The sequence below is a fragment of the Saccopteryx leptura genome, chromosome 4 (assembly GCF_036850995.1).
Source record: "Saccopteryx leptura isolate mSacLep1 chromosome 4, mSacLep1_pri_phased_curated, whole genome shotgun sequence".
NCBI classification, from domain to species: domain Eukaryota; kingdom Metazoa; phylum Chordata; class Mammalia; order Chiroptera; family Emballonuridae; genus Saccopteryx; species Saccopteryx leptura.
Genome location: NC_089506.1, coordinates 174,955,299 through 174,980,496, shown reverse-complemented (window position 1 = coordinate 174,980,496; position 25,198 = coordinate 174,955,299).

Sequence of the window (25,198 nt, the reverse complement as noted above, 5' to 3'; positions counted from 1 at the left end):
GGAAATACCAAGCCACATACCTAGGCTGGCTTTCACCCACACTGGTCCTTTGGGAAGGCCCACTTAAAAGGCTAAGTTTCCCTGAGTCCCACCTTCTGCAGCCTCTGTCTGCTTGCTGGCAGCTTGTTGGGCTCAGCCACTGAAAAAACCTCTGCTAGAGTCTGGAGCCTATGGCAATTTGTGGATTAGGAAGGGTAATGGGTGTGGCTCCACCCTTCGGCCCCAAGTGTCAGTCTGTCCAGACTTTTTCCACAAACCTCAGTAGGGTGTGGCACCAGGAGTCTGGTGGGTGTGGCCTGAGACCCAGAGGTGTGGTCTGCCCACTCTGGATAGTTTCTACTGAGTCTCCCATGAGGAGTTAGCACTAGTTCTAGAGTTGGGAGCATGTGGGGGAATGTTCTGGCCTCAAAAACCAGAAAACTGAGCCACTGACACAGCTCTTGCTTCCTGGCCTAATATGACTAGAGCAGCAGAGACTCCTGAGGGTGGAGCACTTGCTTCACCCAAGGCTGGTGTCACTCAGAGGGGACTGCTCCACCTGAGAAAGATGGCAACTGCAGTACAGGAGAATAACTCAGTACAGGGGTTCTTCTGGCCATTCCCCAGGTGTCTCTCCCTGGGCCTCCAACTTTACACTCTCCTCAAGCAACTCCGAGTCCTGTCAGCTCTCCCTCCACTAGAGCCCCGGGTAAGTGGCTATGAATAAGATTTTTTGTGCGGGCCTTCTAATACAGAGCCTGCTTCTTCGAGAGCTCAGTCTATTTCTCACAGACAGAAACCTTGCTCTTTTCACTGCCAAATGCTGTCTAGGCAACTCTTCTAGGCTCTAGGGCTCTAGGCTGGGGCTCTGAGCCTGGGGCTGAGCATCCACACCTCTCAAAGCTATCCTCCACATAGTGAGAGTCCCTCGGAACCCTCAGCCGCTGTTCACTCCTGGGAGCGAGCAACCCTTTCCATGTCTCCACCATTCCTGCCAGTCTCGGTGTGGCTTCTTCTGTGATCCTTGGTTATAGATTTCTCTTAGTTTAGTCCAAAGTTGGTTTTTCATGATGATTGTTCTTAAATTAAGTTGTAATCCAATTTGGTCCTGGGAGGTAGTAGTTTGGATGTCTGCCTACCCCATCTCCATTTTGAATCTAGCTAGTAATTTCTGAGATAAAATTCTAGTTCACTGATATCAAAGCTCAGAATTTCTGGAGATGTCTCTTTTAACTTAAATCTGGCATTTTTCTATTTTTTATATCCTGGTGAAACAGCCACCTCTGCAGAATGTAAGAGTTCATAATATCCTCCTTCCTAAATCAACCTGTGTGGGTCCAGTAAGGGGTGCACATCAAGCCTTAAAATTTACAAACAGTAACAACCTAACCAAAAGTCGACCTCCTTTCCATTATGCCAAGCACCAGGCATTTTAAATCATATCATTGATAAATACTCTTCCATAAAATAACTTTAATTAATAAAAGTTCTGAACAATTGCTTTGGTTATTGTTGAGTTTTAATACTATGTATTTAACCATCAAACTACCACATTTTTATTAATTACCCTACAGAAAAAAAGAAGTGTGTTCTACCTGGGAGTCAATTTGGGCAACTCCTCCCATCCTGTCAGCCCTGAAAGATGTGGACTCAGGTAGACATGTGCACTGGAAAGTAGCTTTGTCATGATTCAAAACTGTTCAACCTTGTGTTGAATTCAATTAAAATCTCTACCTTTGTGATACTACACATTCCTGTGTTTAAACACTTGATTTTTTTTATTATTATTATTGAGAGGTGGGGAAGAAGAGAGACAGACTTCCGCATGTGCCCTGACCGGGATCTACCTGGCAAGACCCCTACCTTCTGATGCTCTACCCACCCCCTGTAGCTGCTGCTTCATTGCTCACAATTGAGCTATTTTAGTACCTGAGGCAAGGCCATGGAGCTATCCTCAGTGCCTGGGGCCAACTTTGCTCAAACCATTGGAGCCTTGGCTGCAGGAGAGGAAGAGAGAGAGAGAAGGAGGGATGGGAGGGGCAGAGAAGCAGATGGTCTGGGAGGACCATCTCTTGTGTGCCCTGACCTGGAATTGAACCTGGGACTTCCACACGCTGGGCCAACACTCTACCACTAAGCCGACCAGCCAGGGCCAAACACTTGATTCTAAATAAAAATTATTTAAAAAATGACAATCAAGATGAAGAAACACAAAACTTTAGTATGCCAATTCTTTTTATGACACAACTTAAAGTTTTGATGTGTTTAAAATTTAAAAAGTGAATATGATCAAATAAACAGACAGAAAGAGCTTTTGACAAAATTCAGCATCCATTTTTTATAATAACTAAACAAAATGGAAATAGCAGAAACATACCTCAACATAATAAAGGCCACATATGAAATGTTTCTTTTAAGATCAGGAATAAGACAGAGATGTCCATTTTTATCACTCTTATCAACATAGAACTGGAAGTCTAGCCACAGCAATCAAATAAGTAGAAATAAAAGGCATCCAAATTGGAAAGAAAGAAGGAAAACAGTCATTATTTGCAAATGATACTGTATATAAAGAAAATCCTAAAGATTTCTGCAAAATCTATGAGAATAAATAAATTCACTAAAGTAGTAGGACCAAAACAGTTATACAGAAATTGGCTGTACTTTTATACACCAATTAACTATCAGAAAAGGAGGGTAAGAAAACTATTCCCTTTGCAATTGCATCAAAAAATAAATAAAATAAAACACCTAGGAATAAATTTAACCAAGGAGATAAAAGACCTGTACTCAAGAAATTATAAGACACTGAAGAAAGAAACGTAAGAAGATACAAATAAATGGAAGCAAAACAGTGCTCATGGAAAGGAAGAATTTACATCATTAAAATATTCATACTATTCAAAGCAAGCTATTGATCCATGACAATTCTTATCAAAATACCAATAGCATTTTTCACAGAGCTAAAACAAATAATCCAAATTTATGTGGAACCACAAAAGAGCCCTAATAGCCACAGCAATTGACAGAAGAACAAAGTCTGAGGTATCATGTTATTTGATCTCAAATTATTATCGTAATCAAAACAGCATGGTACAGACATAAAAAAACAGACACATAGATTAATGAAACAGAAAAGAGAGCCCAGAAATAATCCCATTTCTATAGGATAACTAATATTTGACAAAGGAGGCAAGAACATATAATGGGATAAAAACAATCTAGTCAATAAATGGTTTTCAGAAAATTAGAGAAATGCAAAAAATAATAAAAAACCCCATCTTCCTGCATGTATATATATGAATAAATTAAAAATATATTAAAAACTTAACTGTAAGACTAGAAACCATAAAACCCCTAAAAGAAAACATAGGTAGCAAAATCTTTGACATTTTTAGCAATATTTTTTCTGATATATCTTCTCATGCAAGGAAAACAAAGAAAAAATAAAAAATCAGGACTATATCAAGCTAAAAAGCTTTTGCACAGGAAAGAAAATCATCAAAATAAAAAGACAACCTACTGAATGAGATAAGATATTTGTCAATGATAAGAAGTTAATACCTAAAATTTATTACACTCTCATACAACTCAACCGTAAAAATAAAAAGTCAGGTTAACTAATGGGCAGAGAACCTAAATAGAAACCTCCAAAGAGGATATACAGATGGCCAATAAACACATAGTAAGATGTACAATGTCACTAATCATCAGAGAAAATCAAATTAAAAACACAATATTACCTCACATCTATCAGAATGGCTATCATTCATAAATCAACAAAAAACAAGTGTTGGCAAGGATGTAGAGAAGGGAACCCTTGTGCACTGTTGATGGGAATGCACACTGGTGCAGCCATCACAGGAAACGAATAGAAGTTTCCCCAAAATTAAAAATGGAACTGTCTTATGACCCAGGGATTCTACTTCTGGGTTTATATCCGACGAAAACCAAAATACTAATTCAAAAGCATATATGCATCTCTAAATTCACTGCAGTGGTATTTAAAATAGCCAAGATATGGAAGCAATCTATGTGCCCATCAATAGACCAGTGGATAAAAAATTGATGATACACAAATAAAATAAAATATTACATAGGCATAAAAGAGAAAGAAATCTTACCATTTGCAACAGCATGGATGGACCTAAAGGGTATTATGTGAAGTGAAATAAGTCAGACAGACAATGATAAATATCATATGATTTCACTTATATATGGAATCTAAAGATCAAAATAAAGGATTAACAAAATAGAAAAGAATCCTAGATACAGAGAACTAATGGTTGACACTGGTGTGGGGGTTACACACATGGTTAAAAGAGGTGAAGAAAAAGTACAAAGTGGAAGTTACAAAACTGTCATGTTGATGAAAAGTACAGCATTGGGAATATAGTCAATAATTTTGTGATAACTATGTATATGGAGCCAAGTGGGGATTGAAAATATCAGGGGAAACATTTTGTAAAGAATATGATTTTCTAATCATTATATCGTACACTGGAAACACAAAATAATAATGTAAATTGTAATTAAAAAATTTAAATTAAAAAAAATAGTGAAATAGAACACAAATTGTATTATAACACTTTCCTTTGAGATACATAAATTTCAGTTCATATTTTACTTAATTGAACTAATACCTGTGAGGCTGCTACTTATTATTCTTTTATAATTGTTCATTATAATTTTTTATTTAGAAAATTAACTTTAAAAGGGGGACATTGATCAATAAGAGTACATAGATTTCAGGTGAACATTTCTATAGCATTTGAACTGTTGATTATGTTGTGTACCCATCACCCAAACTCAAATCATTTTCCGCCCCCATATATTTGTCCCTCTTAAAACCCTACCCCCCACAACCTCTCCCATTCCCATCCTCCACATCCCTCTCCCCATGGTAACCATTTCACTTTTATCTATGTCTATGAGATTCAGTTTTATATACCACCTATGTGTGAAATTATATAGTTCTTAGCTTTTTCTGATTTACTTATTTCACTCATTATCATTTTCTCAAGGTTCATCCATGTTGTTGTAACTGCCACTATGTCATCATTTCTTATGGCTGAGTAGTACTCCATTGTATATATGTACCAAATCTCCTTTAGCCAATCCTCCATAAAGGTACACTTTGTTTCCATGTCTTGGCCAGTGTGAATAATATTATGATGAATATGGGGATGCATGTGTCTCTGCATATCAATGTTTTCAAGTTTTGAGGGTAGATATGCATTAGAGGGACTGCTGGGTCATGTGGTAATTCTATTCTTAATTTTTTGAGGAACCATGTATTCTTCAATAATGGTTGTACTAATTTGCATTCCCACCAGCTGTGAATGAGGGTTCCTTTTTCTCCACAGCCTCTCCAACATTTGTTATTACCTGTGTTGTTTATAATAGCCAACCTAACAGGTGTGAGGTAGTATCTCATTGTAGTTTTGATTTGCATTTCTTGAATAGCTAGTGAAGATGAGCATCTTTTCATATATCTGTTGGCCATTTGTATATCCTCTTGGGAAAAGGATCTGTTCAGGTCCTTTCCCCATTTTTTAATTGGATTGTTTGCTTGTCTGTTGCTGAGCTTTGTGAATTCTTTATATATTTTGGATATTAACTCTTTATCAGAGCTATTGTTTGCAAATATCACCCATTTAGTTGGCTGCCTATTGTTTTGCTGTCAGTTTCTTTTGCTATGCAAAAGTTTTTTAGTTTGATATATTCCCATTCATTTGTTTTTGCCTTTACTTCCCTTGCCTTAAGGGTCACATTCATAAATTGTTCTCTATGGCCAAGGACCATGAGCTTATGACATATGTTCTCTTCTATGTAATTTATAGTTTCAGATCTTCCATTTAGGTCTCTGATCCATTTTGAATTGCCTTTTCTGCAGGGAGATAAACTGTAGTCAAGTTTCATTCTTTTGCATGTTGCTTTCCAATTTTCCCATCACCATTTACTGAAGAGGCTTTCTTTTCTCCATTGTGTGTTTTGGGTTCCTCTGTCAAATGTGATTTGTACATAATACATATGTAGTTTTAGTTCTGGGCTCTTGATTCTGTTCCATCGGACTGTAGGTCTGTTGTTCTGCGAAAACCATGCTGTTCTGATTATCATGGCTCTATAGTATAATCTGAAGTCAGGTAGAGTGTATCTCTGGCTTCATTCTTTTTTCTCAAGATTTCTTTGGCTATTTGGGGTTTTTAATGGTTCATACAAACCTGGTAATTTTTTTTTCTATTTATTTAAAAAATGACATTGGGATTTTCATAGGGATGGCATTAAATTTGAATATTGTTTTGGGTAATATGGCCATTTTAACTATGTTGATTCTTCCAATCCATGAACATGAAATATTTTTCCATTTCATTGTGTATTTTTTAATTTCCTTCAATAATATTTTGTAGTTTTCAGTATTTAGAGCCTTCACATCCTTTGTTAAGTTTATTCCTAGGTATTTTTTTTTTTATTGTTGCAATTGCAAAAGGAATTGTCACTTTTAGTTCATTTTCCGAAGTTTTATAATTGACTTATAGAAAACCAATAGACTTGTATGTTGATTTTGTATCCTGCAACTTTACTGTATTGCTTTAATGATTCTAATAGTTTTTTGGTGGAGTCTTTAGGGTTTTCTGTATGTAGGATCATATCATCTGCAAAGAGTGATATCTTTACTTCTTCTTTCCCAATATGGATGCTTTTTATTTATTTTTCTTGCCTGATTGTTCTAGCTAAAACTTCCAGAACTATGTTAAGTAGAGAGAGTGGGCAACCTTTTCTTGTTCCTGATTTTACAGGAAAAGCATTCATTTTTTTCATCATTTCATATGATATTAGCTGATGGTTTGTCATATATGGCCTTTATTATGTTGAGGTACTTTCTCCTTCTATTCTGATTTTATTAAGTGCTTTAAACGTAAAAGAATGTTGTATCTTATTAAATGTCTTTTTTGCATCTATTGATAGGATCATATGATTTTTGTTCTTTGTTCTGTTGATGTACTTACTGTATTATGTTGATCAATTTCCATATGTTAAACCAGTCTTGTGCTTCTGGAATGAATCCCACCTGATTGTGATGTATTGATATTATTTTTTTAATGTGTTGTTGTATTCAATTTGCTAGTGTTTTGTTTAGGATTTTTGCATCTGTTTTCATTAGAGATATTGGTCCGTATATTTCTTTTTTTGTGTTGTCCTTGCCAGGTTATAAACTAAGGGTTATGTTGACCTCATAAAATGTGTGGGTGAGTATTGCTTTTTCTTCTATTTTATGGAAGACTTTAAGAAGGTTAGGTACCATATCTTCTTTGAAAGTTTGGTAGAATTCACTAGTGCAGCCATCTGGTCCTGGACTTTTGTTTTTGGGGAGGCTTTTAATAGTTGTTTCTATTGATATATCCTTGCGGCTTATGGGTCTATTTAGGTTTTACACTTCTTCACTTCATGACTCTGTCTAGGAAGATTGTAGATTTCTGGAAATTTATCTATTTCCTCTAGGTTGTTGAATTTGGCGGCATATAACATTTCATAATATTCTATTATGATCCTTTGTATATCTATGATGTCTGTGGTAATTTCTCCTCTTTCATTTAAATTTTGTTTACATGATTTCTTTCTCTTTCTTCCTACACAAGTCTAGACAGTGATTTCTCTATTTCATTGATCTTTTCAAAAAAACAGCTCTGTTGTATTAATTTTTTCTATAGTTTTTTGTTCTCTATTTCATTTACTTGCTGTGATTTTTACAATTTTCTTTCTTCTGCTAACTTTGAGTTGCCCTTGTTCTTCTTTTTCTAATTCCTTAAGATGTGATGTTAAGTTATTTACTTGAGATCGCTCTTGTTTCTTGATATAAGCCTGTAATAATATAAATTTCCTTCTTACTGCTTTCACTGCATCCCAGAAATTTTTATGTGTTGTGTTGTCCTTTTCATTTGTCTGCACATATCTTTTGATCTTTGCTTTTATTTCTTCTTTGATCCAGTCATTTTTTAAAAGTATGTTGGTTAATTTCCATATTTTTGTGGACTTCTTTACTTCCTTTTTACCATTGAATTCTAGTTTCAAAGACTTATAATCAGAAAATAAGCTTGGTATAATTTCAATCTTCCTGAATTTGTTGATGTTAGTTTTGTGGCCCAATGTATGGTCTATCCTTGAGAATGTTCTATGCACACTGGAGAAGAATGTATAATCTGACGTTTTGGGATAAAATATCCTGTAAATGTCTATTATGTCCATTTGGTCCAGTGTGTAGTTTAAGGCTGATATTTCTTTATTGATTTTCTGTTTGGATGATCTATCTAAATTCATCAATGGTGTGTTGAAATCTCCAAGTATTATTGTATTTTTGTCTGCTTTTATTTTTAGATCTGTTAGTAGATGTCATATATTTTGGTGCTCTCTGGTTCAGTGAATATATATTAAGAAATGTTATGTCTTCTTGATACAATGTCCCCTTTATCATTATGAAATGTCCATCTTTGTCTCTGGTTACCTTTGTTGTCTTGAAGACAGCACTCTCAGATAGGAGATGGCTATACCTCCTTTTCTTTGGATATTTGCTTGGAGAATTATTTTCCCACCTCTCACTTTCAGTCTACTTTTGTCCTTGCAGCTTAGATGTGCCTCTTGAAAGCAGCATATGCTTGGGTTTTGCTTTTTGATCCAATTATTGATATATGAGGATTTCTTAAAATTTTATGTTTTGTTTTTTGGTAGCTCTGTGTCTTGCTAGGTTCTTCCGTTTTGTGTTTCTGTCATTCGTTTTTGTTTGATGGTATTACATACTTCTTTTCTCTGTTTCTTCTTTTTTTAAACTATGTATTTCAGTAGTGTTTTTTTCATGGTTGGTTACCAATAAGTTAAGAAAAAAATGTTTATATGTATAAGAGTCCTTTGTCTTATGAGTGCTTCTGCACTTCATCCTCCTTTACTACATCAGATCTTTATCCACTACCCTTTCATGTTACTGCTGTCACATATTATCCTTGCTTTTATTGTGACTTTGATGGAGCTTTTACTTGTAGTTAAGATTTGTTTTCTTCTGTGTGTATCTGGTCAAATAATCCCCTTGAGTATTTTCTGCAATGAGTGTTTTCTGATCATGAATTCCCTCAGCTCTGTATTTCTGTAAAAGTTTTTATTTCTCCTTCACATCTGAAGGATAATTTTGATGGATATAGTATTCTTGGCCGGTAATCTTCTCTTTCAGTACCTTAAATGTTTGGGTCCACTCTCTTCTGGCTTATAGAGTTTCTGCTAAGAAGTGTGAAAATAAGCTAATGGGTTTTCCATTATATGTTATATTCTTTTTTTCCCTAGCTGCCTTGAGGATTCTTAGTAATTGATTTCTGACACTTTTATTACACTGTGCTTCAGAGTAGGTCTGTTTGGGTTGTGGTCACTTGGCATTTGTTTGCTTCTTGGATTCGAGGCTATAACTCTTTCCATAGGCTTGGGATATTCTCATCAATTATTTCTTAAAATAAGCTCTCCACTCCCTTCCCCCTCTCTTCTTCTTCTGATATATCCATTATTCTTATATAGCTCTTTCTGCTAGAGTCAGACAATTCTTGTGGAGCTCTCTCAGCTTTTTAAATTCATGAGTCTCTCTCCTCTTCTCTCTGTAGCATTTCTACTTGCCTGTCTTTGATGTCACTGATTCTTTCCTCTATCTGGCTTGTTCTATTAGCTAAACTTGCTGCCTAAGTATTCAAAGCATGTATTAAGTTCATCTCTTTTTAAAGATTCAATCTCCTTGGTGAGGTATTCATTTTGTTCATTAATTTGTTTTCTGAGATCAAGTTGCCTATTGGTGTCTTTTCACATCTCGTTGTATATTTTCAGAACTTCAATTTTGAATTCTCTATCATCTAACTCCAAGGTTCCCATGTGATTGAGTTGTTTGTTTTTCTGGAGATTTTTCATTTTCTTTCTGAATTACGTCTCTGTCTTCTATAGCCATGGTATTTGATTTCTTCTTCCTTCATGGCATTTCAGAGTGGTATTACTAAGAACCCTAACAAGTATGTAATTAAAAAACTAAAAAATTATAATAAAAATTTAATAAAAATTTAAAAACATGAAAAAAAAAACAAAAAGATTGAGAACAAAGAAAAAACTACAATAATACCCACAAAAAGATAAAAATAAAAAATTAAAATTAAATAAAATGAAATTCAAAAGAGAAAAAACGAATAAGAATAGAAGAAGAAAAAAGGGAAAAATAAAAAAATGAGAAAAAAAGAAAAAGAAATGTTGCTTTTGAGAGGTTTCTTCCATTAGGTGTCACTGTATTACAAGTTTGAGCTCTCTGAAGTTCCTGGGTTGTCCTCCACTAGGATGTTGCTATCTCAATGATGTAGGAAGGGCTGCAGTAGCACTGGTGAGTGAGGCATGTTGTAAGAACTTTATGCTTCAGCTTTCCCACTTCAGCTTTCTAGCTTTACCACTCTAGCAATGGCAATCTCGGGTTTCTGGGTGCTCCTGTTCACATCTCAATAGACCCAGGGATGAGACACAGAGCACCTCTGCTTTTCAGGGGAGAGAGCAGCTCTGGAGAGCTAGCTGTGGAGTTTGTCTCTGCCACTCTCCATACTGCAAGGTAAAGGAATCAGGATCTGGGAGGCTGGGTGGCCACACTTTAGCTGTCACTGACTCTGCAGAGTGTAGTCTGGCTGTGACTCTGCACTCTTACCACTTTGATTTATCTCCCCCTCTGCCCCTTCTTCTCACCGATCTTCCTGGCAGAAGGAGACCAAGTTACTCCAGGTTGCCTTCGTCATATATCTCTTTTTTTTTTTTTTTTGGTATTTTTCTGAAGTTGGAAACGGGGAGGCAGTCAGACTCCCGCATGCACCCAACCGGGATCCACCCGGCATGCCCACCAGGGGGCGATGCTCTGCCCATCTGGGGCATCGCTCTGTTGCAACCAGGGCCATTCTAGTGCCTGAGACAGAGGCCATGGAGCCGTCCTCAGCGCCCGGGCCAACTTTGCTCCAATGGAGCCTTGGCTGCGGGAAGGGAAGAGAGAGACAGAGAGGAAGGAGAGGAGGAGGGGTGGAGAAGCAGATGGGCACCTCTCCTGTGTGCCCTGGCCGGGAATAGAACCTAGGACTCCTGCACACCAGGCCGATGCTCTACCACTGAGCCAACTGGCCAGGTATCGTCATATATCTCAAACAAATGCAAACAGCCTGAGCTTCCCTCCTCCCCATAGTTGGGTAGGGTAAAAAAAACAAAAAACAAAAACAGTCACTCCATGTTTGTCTCCCCCCAGAGCCCACCACAAATGTGTTCAATATTCCACCCTACTTTTCAACCTGCCCCACCTTTAGTCCATTCGGTGTGTGGATTTTCCATGCATATCTGCAAGTCTAGGTGGGGTTCCTTCACTTTGTTATAGTTGTTCAATTTGTTGAAACTTAAAGGAGAGAGATCAGGAGTATCTCCCACACTGCCATTATTCTGAGATAATTCCCTTATAATTTTGAAATGAATCCTGAAAACTTTTATAAAATTGATTATGACATGATTATCATTTAAAATGTTTTTGAATCAAAAAAGTATTAGCATATACCTTAATTATTTAAGTTGTAAATTTAATCCCATACTAATTACAAAAGTAGAAATTAGTAAATATTTTGTGACTCTCATAAATAACCTATTATATTACTACAGTACTAAAGGAGTTACATTATATAAAGTAGTTTTCAGAGCAAAAACTGTGTCGTGTAGGCATTTTTGAGACTATAGTTCTTCCAAACTGTTGAGTTCAGAGATGGCAGCTTAATGGGAGCTAATCTTTGTAGGGTAATCTCAAGAATTTTACTTCCATGGGCCACATACACACACATGCACAGGCACACACAAACATGCACACAAGCAAAATAATGAAGAAACCCACAAGCAGAGGTACATGCTTCCCATATACAGATGTTTTGGAACTGTCACTCATTTTCCCCTTTAATGTGTTCAATAAAAGGATTCCATTTTATACATCTGCCCAAAATGTTCTTAATCAGAACTTTTATCTCTTGTCCCTAGGTTATCATTATTTTTCTCCTATCCTTCAGCATTTACATCCTTAATGTTATAAAATTATCTCAAGGGTAATTAATACTAATGTGAAGCTGAAAGCATCTTAAGTTTCTATTTCATAAAAGTAAATATAAATATAAATACACATATATATTTATATTACTCAAAAAATTACTTCTGGAGAAAACAATTTATTTCAAACTGAAAAAGCTCTGGCATCTCTCTTCACTGCAAGTGGCAAAAGGTCACTTTGCCCTTAAAGACTATTTAATCAAAGACTGCATGTTCTGCTGTTCCATCGTTATGCTGCAAGTGACCAGATTACTAGTCTACCTGCATCAACCTGGGAAATAGAAAAACTATGTGTGTGCTGATTGTGACATGTATCAAGGTTAGAACTTTTCTGATGTGACAAGTTTCTGCACAACATTCTAGGGAAGTGACATCTGCCATCTATACTATGTCTTACACAATGTGTAACCTGCTATTAATAATGGAATCACAGACAAGAAGATATACTTTCTTTGCTAGCATAGCTTATTCCTTCCAAAAAGGGCCCTCTATTGTTATTTTCCAAAGTGAGTATACAGATATTTTCCTAAAATTTGGGCTACTTAGCAAAAGCCATTTAAAAATGAGAATAGTCATGCCCAAGTAAAAAATGTAGAAGAGAATGCATGGCTTTTGGAACCTGTTAAAATGTCATTAGTGCCAAGAATGTGATGTATGGGGATAATTAGAGATTGCATTGACCATGATGTTACAGACTATATTCTGGAATGTCACTGGAGCAAGTCTTCCCAGCATATTTTACATAATTTGGCAACCTCTTTAAGAGAAATTCTAAATAGAATAGGCCACAAATTAACAAAATAATTATTTTAAAATAATTTCTTGTTCTCTCATTGTTTAATTTGTCCATTCTCTGACAGTTTTAGATCAGGAAGTCTCTTTTTTTAAAATCCTGAGTAAGATACAGCCTCTCTCTTCTCAATAAATGGATTAAGATCCATCCTCAATGCCTGTGGATCTGCTCAGTTTCTAGTTATCATTATTTAGGCAACCTGCTTCTGAGTAAGCAAAATATACCTCATTATATTTTGAGGCTATCATTCCAGAAAATTGACATTTCCATATCACCACCACTCATTTTGTATTTCCCTTAATATAAATGATCCTTTAATAATACTAACATGATCTCTTTTTCTTAAAATTAAGAAGCTGTTTTTTAGTTACTAACAACTTATTCATTCATGCATTCATTAAATAGGCTGTTGGTAAACTATAGCTCATAGGTCAATCCAGCCCACTTCACTTATCTGTTAATAAAAATTTTATTAGATCACAGCCACTCCCATTCATTCATGTGTTGTCTTTGGCTGCTTTCTGACTACAAAGGTAGAATTGAGTACTTGTGACATGCAAAGCCTCAAATATTTATAAGCTGGCCTTTAGAGGAAAAGTTTTCTGACCCTTATCTTAACAGGTATTTATTGAACAACTGTTTTATACTAAGCACTATACAGCACACTGAAAATAGAAATATTATAAAAGTCAAAATTTTGTTATTACATTCTGACATTCTGATAGCAGAAACTATGAATAGGAAGAGTGAAGACACAAATTAGATGTATTATTTAGAGAGGCAAAATACTGTCAGAAGAGCATTCTTTATTAGTGGAAAAAAATAGTGATAGAACTCATTATGCATTTGTGAATAGAGAAAAAAAGGCACAAAAACTTTACCCTAATATTTAATTATTATGACTTCTGATATTATTTTCAATGACCACATAAGTGAAAAAGCTATCCATCAATATTTCACCAGGGAATCATATTTCAAAGTGACATCTGATGAGAGAAAAAAAATCAAAGTTTTATGGGATTCTCTAAGGCTTTAATTCTACCAGATGATTATTTTATATAGTTTTTATACAGTGGTAAATCAGAATATCCCATTTTTCTATGCAGTGCCAAGGTTAAGCAGAGATGAGATGGCATTGTCAACATTTATGTACAATTTATTTTTGTTTCTTTAAAACAATGACATTGAAGGTTTATGTGGCTATTTGCAGTTAACATTTCTGTGACATCAAGCCAGTCATCTTGTAACTGGCCTTAACTAACACTTATGGACCTGACTCTGATGTTCACCCATACAGAAATATAAAACATAAAACAAATATAGTTCATTTAATCTATGAATAACAGTCTGTTTTCAGAAATATAAATTTCAAATACACATAAATGTTTTTAATGTGTCTAAGGGGACAACATGCATTCTAACTACTATCTGTGTAGTTTCCTTTCAGACTCCAATGTATTAGAAAGCTAAACTAGTTTCTGAACCTGGGATTATTCTCTTTATTGCATCAAGTCACCTGGGCACTCCTTAGCACACTGGTGAACTTATTTAGTTGGTCTTAGAAAGGCTGATTTTTTTTGTTTTTTGTTCTTACACTCATGGCTTATTGAGGTATCCAATGGTGTTTAGAAAAACTTTCTCTAAGAGGTCAAGAAGTCTCACACCTAAATAAGGGTAATTTTTTGCTTATAAGAATAATTACTAGCATTTCATTTATAACTTTGTTTTACCCTCCTTTCCTCCAAAACAATTGTGAAGTGACATAATAAAACCACCCATACAAAGGAAGGAATTCATAAATAATTTGAAAGAGATGGAGATAACCTAGCATTACAAAATTAGCAAGCAAATTAGCTACACATTGGTAAGTAAGTACCTTAGTGGAAAACTATGGAAATATCATCTCAGATTCAATAAAGGGATGCAGTTTCTATAATGAAAAGATTATTTGTAACTTTCTGGGTTAATACTAGGTTTGTGATTAAGTTTAAAATATAACAGCTAACATAATGTGGGTACTTAAAGCTTTATCAAATGGAGGAAAGATTGCTTGAACACTAGTTTTAATGGAGTTTATTATAAAAGTTAAATACCAGTTGATTGACTGTGGCTAACCAATGAAGATATAATATTAAGGTGATATTCTATGAAGTTTAGCTCATGCAATATTATGTTGTCCTTTTCTCATTATTGTGGTACTATATTCTTCTTCTATTTTCTTATTTATCTCATACTGATGATATTATCATAAGAAATTGTTGATAGGATCAGTTACTGTATTTCCCCATGTATAAGATGTTCCCAGGTGTAAGATGCACCTTAATTTAAAGGCCCAAAATTTGAAAAAAAAAATGTATTACATAAAGTTATTGAACTCAAGTTTTATTCATCATAAAATTCATAAAACTCCTCATCACTGTCAAAACTCCCATCCATTAGCTTATCCTCATCTGTGTCTGATAACAAATCACTATGATGCAAAAACAAGTGCAAAAAGGTAGAAAATGCAAGTAAAAACGTCTACAACCACTGTATAAGACACACCCAGTTTTTAGACCCAAAATTTTTCCAGAAAATATGCGTCTTATAAATGGGGAAATATGGTAGCTCAATATCAAGGTACTAAAGTTAATGTTACTGAAATAATTATCTCACTTGCATGGAATTTTTTGAGACTTCTTCATCCCAAAATTTAAATTCTACTCTTTTTTAAATCATTCTAACTTTAAAAAAGGAGGTATTTAAGGATGTGAACTCTGTTGGCATTAATTCAGCCACATGCAAAATCAGACTGTGTTTATATTTTTTGAAATCCCAAAACTACAAGAAAAAAAAAGTGTTTCAGGAAACTCACAGAAGTTCCTTATACAATTTATTATCTATTTTTGTGTGTCTTTGTAATTACTGGAATTAATCAATATGTGTTCACTTATAACTTGCTTTTCATACACAATATTTGATTTATTCTTACTGGTATATGTAAAGGTATTACATTGTTTTTATTGATTTATAATATACCATTTATATAAATATCTAGTATTTTTACATATTTAATTAGTAATTTACACTTGTAATCTTTCATATTTTTGCTACTTTGAGAAATGATATTAACAGTATCTTGTATATGCAGTGCTCTTTAGTACTGGTTTCTTTAGTACAGTTATTCAAAATGAGATTTGAGAACCATTAATGAAATATCAAATCAATTTAGTAATACATAACCAAATTTTATGAAAATATTATAGAATAGAACTAAAAATTTTAAAGCATTAGACATAATAAGAGTAACAGTTATTTTATATTTTACCTCCATGCAGGTATGAACATGGTCACAATGTAAAGCTCATAAGATTTGAAGAAGCTCTACTTAGAATATATAGCAAGGAATGTAACTGTACATGTTCAGCTGTTGCAAAATGAATGTCTACTTCTGAGGGCAGAGTATAGAAGTTTCTATTTCTTTGTATCATTATCAACACTTGTCAGAATTCAAATTTTGGTTTCAAGATTACAAAATAAACATGAGTTATTTTCTCTGTTTATACTTTAGGAAGAATTGTTACAAGATTGAAAAGATTGTTTCTTGAGAATATTAATAACTTGTCTATAAATCTTTAGATTTTTGGTTTCTGTATGAGAAGTCTTAAGTAATGGATGCAGAATTTCTATTTCTTTCAGAATCAGTTTTGATGAGATATATTGTTCTAGAAATATATTTCAACTAGATCTTCAAACTTATTGACATACAAGTGTTCATAATTTCCACTTTTTTATTTATAACTTCTGCATCATCTGTACCTAAGTTTTCATTCTTAATATTTTTATATATGAATCCTTTTTTCTTTGACTAATCTTTCTAGGACTATGTTTGTTTTATTAGACTTTTAAAATATTCAATATTTAGTATGTTGATCCTCTTTATATCATTACTGATTTCTGTTTCATGAAGTTCCTCTTTTATTTTATTGCTTGATGATGAATTGCCCATGCCAATGTTATGGCTTGTAGCTCTTACAACGTTCTTCTCCATTAGCAATTCAAGTCACTTAGTAAGCTGAAGGTGAATGAAATGAAACTAGGTAGTAAAAACAGTGATACTTAATGAGAAAAATCCAGAAATCAGAAAAAAATGTTTAAAAAGAAAGGCATGTGAAAAATATAATTTAAGTTAAGCCACTATTTAGAAAAACAAAAAATTACATACTAATATTGATTGAATATATGCACGGTATTTAGGTTCATAATATAGAGCAGTGGTCCCCAACCCCCGGGCTGCGGACCAGTACCGGTCTGTGGGCTATTTGGTACTTGTCTGCAGAGAAAGAATAAATAACTTACATTATTTCCGTTTTATTTATATTTAAGTCTGAACGATGTCTTATTTTTTAAAAATGACCAGATTCTCTCTGTTACATCTGTCTAAGACTCTCTTGACGCATGTCTTGCTCACATAATACATTTATCCAACCCAACCTAAAGGCTGGTCTGTGAAAATATTTTCTGACATTAAACTGGTCCATGGCCCAAAAAAGGTTGGGGACCACTGATATAGAGAATGCTCATACAGTGCAAAAGGATCTGATCTTGAATTAAAACTGATTTAACATGGAACGACGACTTCTATTAACAGCAGAGTAGTAAATTGGGATGACCCTCTCACTAATGACAATTATAAAAGTTAGACATAACCAAAAATAATTTAAGGTTTCAGAAAGCTACAAACTTTACACAAAATTACTGGAATGAATCTGGAGGATTCCAGCTGAACATGAGCCAAGCTTTCAAGATTATTTTTGTCACTGATTCTGAGACACTGAGAAGTTGGGGGTCACCTGTGCATCACAGTTATACTGGGCTAGGAGAAAAGGCATTTGAGTCTAGGACCTATGACAGATAAAGGACCATTATACCTTCTTAGTTTAAAGTAGGGGACCAAAATACTGTTTCTAAAGGTAAGAATACACCAAATGCAGACAGGTATTTGGCAAGCATTTCAGTCAACTCAATAAATTCAATTTCTAAATTTTATTTAGGTAATCCTAGCATGTTAGAATCCCCAGCTAAATGTTAAAACACAAATGTAAAGTTATTTCCAGTGGAAGATAACATTTTCCTGACATTCAAATTATTTCTACAAACAATTTTTAAAATAAAATATCAAGCACAAAATATTAGAAATGATGTAAAAAGAAACACAGCCAAGAAACTCAGATAATATAAAGTCTTAAGGGGAATACAAATATTGGAATTGTCTGATAGAATTGATAGTTTATTTGCTCTATGCAGAAAGATAAAAGACAAAATTGAAACTTTTTAATGAAAAAAACCCTCTTAAAACAATAAACTAGAAATAAAAAACACAGTAGCCTAAATTAAGAAAATCAGTAGATGGGTTTAATAGTTGAATAAACACAACTGAAGAGAGAATTAGTACACTGTAAAACTGGTCAGAAGAAACTTTCCAGAATGAAGAATGAAGAGCTAAGATGATGAAAACTGTTTGAAAAAGTAATAAAGAAAACAAAGAAAAAAATTAAATATTCATAACTTAATTTCTGAAAGAAAGAGAGGAGAAAAAAATGAGCAAAAGTTATCCTGTAGCACAGTGTTTTTCAACCGCCAGTTTGTGAACCAGTCTGCCAGAAATTTTGTGCCAGTCTGTGAAAGAGTAAACCACCCTGATGTTGTATGAAAATTATAGACCCAATAACCTTAGTCAAATTCACTTATTCTCAGGTTGATTTCTGCCTTAGATGTCCCTGAAATAATTCTATTTTTATTGGTCCCTAAGTGTAAAGAGGTTGAAAACTACTATTGTAGAAGATAATGGCTGAGGAGTTTATAGAACTGGTGACTGGACATCCCTTCACACATTCAAGTAACCCCATGAACCCAAACTTCTAGAATATCCTAGAATAACTGTTGAAAACACAACTGATGAAAAATATTTAAAATATTCAGAGTAGGGAAATGAACAAAACTATAAAATACTTTCAACAGGGCAACAAATAGCCTATTTCTCAACAGAAACAATGAATACCAGAAAACAATGGAATGACATCCTTAATTTGCTGTCAGAAAATAACTTTATTAATTTTTCTTTTACTTAAGAAAAATGTCCTCTGACAATGAAGGTGCACTACAAGATTTTTGTACCAAGATACTCTGAAAGAATTCTAGACTAGCAGTCATGCGTTTAAAGAAATTTCAGGGATAGTTTTCAAACAGAATAAAAATAATCATACAGGAAATATTGAAGATGCATTAAGAAATAAATAAATAGGGCTTAATACCCAAAATTTATAAGAACTTATAAAATTCAACAGCAAAAACCCAAACCATCCAATAAAGAAATAGACAAAAGACCTGAATAGACACTTTTCCAAAGAAGACATACAACAATAGACATATAAAAAGATACTCAATATCATTAATCATCAGAGAAATGCAAATTAAAATCACAATAAGACATCACTATACACCTGTCAGAATGTCTATCATCAATAAATCAACAAAAAACAAGCATTGGCAAGGATATGGAGAAAAGGGCAATCCTTGTGCACTGTTGGTGGGATTGCAGATTGGTGCAGTCACTGTGGAAAGCATTGTGGAGTTACATCAAGAATAAAAAGTGAAACCGATTTATGACCTAGCAAATTCATTTCTGGGAATATATTCAAAGAAACTCAAAACACTGATTCAAAAGAATATATACACCACTGTGTTCATTGTAGTGTTATTTACAATAGCCAAGATTTGGAAGCAGCCCAAGTACCACTCAGTAAATAAATTAAGCCAAACAAACAAAAAAACCTCACAGACATAGATATAGACAACAATATGGGATTACAATAGGAAAATGGGGGTTGGAAGAGAGAAATGGTGATGGAAGGAGACTTGACTTACGGTGGTGAGCACATCGTACAATATACAGATGGTATCTTATAAAATTATACACCTGAAACATATATAATTTTATTAATTAATGTCACCCCCAATAAATTCAATAAATTTTTTAAAAATAGATAAATAAATAAATGAAATTATGAATTTTAAAATGAGTTATTGAGATATTCTGGTAAATTATATAAATACCACTTTTTGGATGAGTATTTATAGGGCAGGTGTATTGTGTTTTTTAGAGTATTGGGAAGGGGATGCTGGCTGTTAACTAATTACTGTCACTGTTTTAACCTCCTCTTATTATCCATATAACTTTAATGTGAGAAATCTTCAATTTCGTGTTGTAGGTGCTAGAACCAAATCTCACACAATTCAACTCTGTACAATCCATAGGAGATTCCTGACCTGCTTAGAATTAGAATTTCCAAATAGCTTGTATATCCCATAGGCTAAAAACACCCATTAATTGCAAGGTAAGAGGATCTAAAACATAAGAATGTAAAGAATTCACATCCATTCCACCTCTGCTGATTCAGAGTCTATAAAATAAAGACTTAACTTTATTTAAAGCCTCAATTGTAATTTGTTTAGAGGTTGTCTCTGGTTTTAGGCCAACCGTGTGTTCTCTAGGATTCAGAGCCACCCAACCGATATCTAAAACCTGCTATTTGGGGTCAATATCCACATTCTGGAGACAGGACCTATGTGTAGGCTGTACTTATTCATATCACATCAGGCAATCAGTGTTTCCCTGCATTTAATGATGCAGCTGGCTTAGCTCAGTCTCTGCAGAACTAGTGGTGGGAGGTAAGTTCCAGCTCCTGGACACCTGCAGGCATGTCAGTCTCTATATTGAAGATAATAAGGGTTGAGGAAGGGAACTATAGAAAGAAAGATGTAAAAATACAGAAGCATGTGAAAATGACCATGATATTTCAGCACAGAGAAATTTTACTTAATTGATGAATTAAGAAATCATAATGATTTAATGAAACATTTACATTACAAAATATTTTTAACGAAATAGACTAACCTATTCAGTAAATATACAGTAAAATAGTTTCCATACAGAGATGTGGCAGATCTCTTGAAGAAAATGAATAAATCATTTGTCAATAACATGTTAGACACAGATGGCTGATTAATCCTGAGTCCTAAAAGCATTGTACATTATATATTTTCCTGTATACTAGTAAGTTGCTTAGCTAACCTTTTATATTTTAAGTAAAATATTAAATTTTGGATTTTTTCAATAGATATAATATTTACTGTCATAAGATACAAATAAATAAAAAATACTATAACTTAAAAATTGCTTTAAATATATCCCTACATCTGACAAATCCTATAATTAAGCTACAGATAAATAATATTCCTGAAGTTAGAAGCAAATGAATTATCTGCATACCCTTAAAAAAAGAAATACAGAAAAATTCAACAGGTCTTAGATATTCTTGTATAAGATGTCTTATTTTTTTATTTTTAAAAATGTATTTTTCTCTACCGTCTTGCTATTTATATCATATAACAATCCCATGCCCTGGAATAATCCACATTTTCCCAATGATCCTCTAGGCAGGTAACCAAACTGCTTTGGAAAAAATGCTTTTAAATCCTGGCCAACTTCTATTTATAGCAGTGTTTACAGCTAACATTCTTAAGGAGAAACACTGCCAAAATTTCAAACTTCGAAGGACAACTAAATCTTATTGTTTAGTGCTTTCTTGAAACACCTTTATGAATATTTGCTTACATTCAGTGGTGGGATTCAGCTGGTTCACACTGGTTCGGTAGCACCGATACTGAATTTTTTGAGTTCAGCGAACAGGTTGTTAAAATGGCATTTGTAATCAGGATTCTCTCTAAGGTGGGCGCCTGGACAGCTGCCCAGTGTGGAAATCACAAATTTATATTCTTTACTCTTTTTTAAAATTCATCTGTGCAACCGCATATTCTAAATGCCCACAGTAATGTTCATTCCATGAAAAGGTAAAAAAAAAATTGCAAGTGAAGACACCAAACAAGAAGTAATACGGAAATATCTTAAATACCAGCTTTATGGGTTTTTGTTGGGTATTATATTTCTCATTAATATTTTAAAACATAATCTAGTTTTGTCTCTCTTTTATTATTCTTATTTAAGTATTAAATGTATGAAATAAACTACCTTTAGGTATGTCATTTTTTTATACTTAAAATGGTCATGAGGGCAGAGACTGGTTGTTAACTTATTTGAATCCCAACACTGTTTACACTGTAAGACATACTCCTTGGAGTGACTGAATTGAAAACAAAGAATCGTCTACTGCCCAAAGTTGAAAAAGTCTTGTTTATTCAGCAAAAGTGTCATAGAGGCATTCAGAGAAAAGTCTGGGAGTATTTTTTGCATCAGAGCCAGCAAACATCAAAATATGCTTCATTTATTATCCTCTTAAAATTATAATGTCATAATGCAATTATGTAAATGAGGACTTGCAATCACACAGAGTATTTGTTCCAGTTTTGCAGCAAATGCTTATTAGATCAGAGCAGTTTAAAGAAAACAAGAAATCACCACCAACAGAATTCAGGGAACGTTGAAAGAGCATGAGAAGTTCGCATTGGAACTGTTCCCAACATGTTGCATAAAGGTAGGATTTGTTGAAGTGTCTCTCCCACCCCCTTTATTTTCTGAGAAAGAGGCAGCTTAGTTTGAGGAATGAAGCATGGCTCAGGCATCCTCACCTCTTCTATCCTGAGTTCTGGTGCATGTATGTGTATGTGTGTGTGTTTCCTTTTTATATCCACCAGCTTTCTATAGTTTTAGCCCATTCCTCATACCCTTCCACAAAGGAACTCCAGCAGAGAGCAGCTGGTGCCCCATATTGGCTGCTTTCCCCGGACTCAGCAGGCTTTCACAGGAAATCAATGGCTGCTTCTTTTCCCCAGTACTGTGGTTTTATGTGCGGACTGACATGGCCTCAACTACACTGATCTATTCTGCAGAGCTATTTCCATTCAGATGTGCCTCTTTACAAATAGTGGAAATTAGCGGAAGGCCAGTGTCAAACTGCTTGTCACATCTTGTTTTCAGTCTGTTGAAATCAGGTTTATAGTGTCCTATTCAGAAACCTAGGCTCCTTTTGAGTTGAACAATGCATTTCAGGAGTTTCATCAGGCGATAAATGCAGAAATTCACATTGCTATTAAAAAATAATCAAAATGATTAGGCTTTGGAAATTTTTGAAGGCACTTATTTGCATGGAATTTGTTGTTTTAATTGTACAATGTATTTATTCCTGGGTATTCATTTCTCTAGGGTGTAAAAGTATCCCTAGTTCATTTATCAGTATTGGTGCTGCATAGTCTGAATACGTTCTGGTGATTTAGTTACAATGAATGAACTAAGTACTATAAGCATGAATACAGTCAATAAGATACTATGCCACTATAGTAACCCCCAACCTTCAAACAAATAATAATTAACATTTATTGAATGCATACCATGCACCAAGACCACCAGTAAATGCTTCACAAGTCAATTAGTCCTCAGAACAATCTTTGAGGTAGTTACTCTTATGGTCCCCATTTTATAGATGAGGTAATTGAGGTTTAAAGTGATTAAGTAATTTGCTCAAAATGTCACAAATTGTCAGAGGCTAAGCCAAACCATCTAACTCCAGAGCCCACAAAGTAATCTCTATGCAATACTGACTCCTTGTAAAACACTGTTTAGCTTCAGAGTCATTTTTAGTGTTTAGCATGCAATTTGACCAGAAAAATGACTATGCCTAGAGTTGAGCCTGATATTATAATTGGACATAATCTATGGATAGAAAAGTCAAGTAAAACTTGATACATTCGATTAGCCTAACTGCTATAGTTAGCATCTGACAAAAGAAAATATTAGGCTTTCTTTTTATTTTTAAGTGAGAGAAAGGAAAATTGACAGACTCCCACATGCGCCCTGACTGGGATCCACCTGGCAACCCCTCTGTCTGGGACCAGTGCTTGAATCAACTGAGCTATCCTCAGCACCCAGGTCCAAGGTTCGAACCAGTCAAGGCACTGGCTGTGAGAGGGAAAGAGGGAAAGGGGAGAGAAAGGGTACAGAAAGTGAAGAGAAGAAGGAGAGGGTGGAAGAGAAGCAGATAATCACTTCTCATGTGTGCCCTGACCAGCAATAAAACCTGGGATGTCCACACACCTGGCCAACACTCTATCCACTGAACCAACCAGCCAGGGCAATATTAGGTTTTCATATGGCACTAAATGGTTACAGAGCAGAAGGGTAGCTCAGGTTAAAAATAAGAAGATAAAGAGATCAAAATACATTCTCTGCAACAGGGCAGAAGTATAATTAGGAACAACCCAAGTGTGATCCAGGATGTGAATTCAAAAATATGCCTTCTTTATTCATACAATGTATTAATTGGCAAGCGAGGGGGAGGGGGGGTTCCTGAGTGCTGCCAGATGGAATATTATCCAATGGGATGCTCAGACTGTTAAATTGGAGAGGGTTGATTGCTCTGGAATCTGAGGCTTCCCTTCCCATCCAATGTAAAACAATTTTCCCTTTATTTTGTTAATTAAAAAAACTTAAGGAACTGCTTGTCAAAAAAAGTAGTACTAAAACAAACATTAACAATTTCAAGGGTTTTTGGAGGGAAGAATCAAGTATCACAGACACATCTGAAATATCCTATGATCACCACCCTTTCTCCCCAGAGAAAACCATCATAAGGAATTTAAATATATAGTATTCGTTTTTGTATTTAAACTACCTGAGTATGTACCCAGAAACATTACACAAACTTATTTCATGTATTTTGTAAAATTTATTAAAGGTATTAAATTATACATAAAATGGATCTGGCTTCATTCTACTTTATAATCTAAGTTTAATATTTTAGATCTATTCTAGAATATTTTTAACTACTGTATATAGGATCCCATTTAAGGAATATATACCCATCCTTATTATTCTGTTTGCTGATGAGTACTTGAGTGGTTTCCAAGTTTTTTCTATTACAAATAGTACTGCAATATAGCTCCCTGGAACTGTCTACTTGCACAAATGTATGAAAGTTTCTTTGCAGAAAACCCTTATAAATGGCAATGCTTGATCAAGGTATATGCATTTTCAATTTCAGTATATTTTGCCATTTTTTTTTCTAAGTCACTGAAGCAATTTATACAACTTCCAAAAGTTATTGAGTTCTTGTTTCCCAATGGCTTCTTTAACATGGTGCATTAATATTTTTTGCCAATATTACATGAAAAATATAGTTTTCTTTTAATTTCCATAACTACTAATGAGGTTAAAGATATTTTACTATGATTATAGCCATTCAAGTTTAAATATTTTGTCCACTTTTCCTAAATTAGGGTATAATTTTTTACTGTTATGCACTTGTAGAAAGT